Source organism: Pseudorasbora parva, chromosome 8 (assembly GCF_024679245.1).
Source record: "Pseudorasbora parva isolate DD20220531a chromosome 8, ASM2467924v1, whole genome shotgun sequence".
In the NCBI taxonomy this organism is placed as follows: Eukaryota; Metazoa; Chordata; class Actinopteri; order Cypriniformes; family Gobionidae; genus Pseudorasbora; species Pseudorasbora parva.
The window spans coordinates 8,391,172-8,392,388 of NC_090179.1; the positions used below are offsets into that span (position 1 = coordinate 8,391,172).

Here is a 1,217-nt window from a genome sequence, read left to right on the forward strand (position 1 = left end):
CTAGGCTATGTAAAATGTGAATGAACTTTTATTAGTAACTTTGGTAAGTTTCGGATTTCAATTGATAAATAATATCGATGGAGGGGGGCCCAAAAAAATGCAGCCTGCCTAGTGTAGTCCATTTATTTAATCCGGCTCTGGGTATGGCCATAAGCGAAAGCTGCAGCCAAATTTGGGCCATTTAAGGTATTCAAACACTCTTTTTTTCTACCTTTAATTAAGCAAAAATGCTTACAGCACCTGGTATTCCCAGGCGGTCTCCCATCCAAGTACTAACCAGGCCTGACCCTGCTTCCTAAATCAGACGAGATCGGGCGTGCTCAGGGTGGTATGGCCAGAAGCGAAAACTGCTGCCAAATTTGGGCCATTTAAGGCATTCAAACACTCTTTTTTTTTCTTTTTCTACATTTAATTAAGCAAAAATGCTTACAGCACCTGTTTTTTTTTTATTCAAACATTTTTTACAATACATATTCCAATAAAACAATATTTATCCCTTCACATCCTAATCCAGTATCATACTTATCTTCATATTTCCATTTCCAATTTATATTTCATAAGAACATTCTTTACTTCAGCAGTATACATTTTAAAAAACTTCTCTCCTCTTTTCCTTCCCATCTCCAATAATTATATAACGTTACCATATAATCTTTCACCATAAATTTATACAGATTCCACACTTCTATATAAACCATATTGTTCTTAATTATTCTTCTTTTCCATATTGCACTCCTTGCCAACATAAAAGCAATACATTTATCACCGTTTCGTTTTACACGTCTCCCACATTCCTAAAAAAAAATGTTGTTGCCATTTTACTTCCTCTGTTTTTCTCTTAACTCATTTACTATTTATTTTGTAATTTTTAAAAATAATTTCAGTTCAACACAGAATAAAAACAACTGCAACAAAACTTCATCCTTTTTTTTTACATACCTTGCATACAGCCGTTTATTCTTTTTTCATCACACACAGTCTCATTTCTGTAAATATCACATTATCTCTAATAAACTAATCAAAGCACTCCAACTTAGCACTCACATATACCCCTCTCATATTTTCCCATACTTCTTCCTCTTTCAAGTCTTTAAAATGTCTCACCCACATCTCATATGAATTTGGCTTCTTACAATTCTCTTGCCTAAACACCTGAAAAAACATTTTCACATTTCTTGAATATTTTTAGGTTAAAGGTTAAAATACACTTGAGTTTT

The 1,217-nt window shown here is 33.2% G+C and overlaps 1 pseudogene; it reads right to left on the reverse strand.

Annotated features, from left to right (window-relative positions):
- Window positions 1-228: 228 nt before the first annotated feature.
- Window positions 229-342, reverse strand: LOC137085433 (5S ribosomal RNA; annotated as a pseudogene).
- Window positions 343-1,217: the final 875 nt, after the last annotated feature.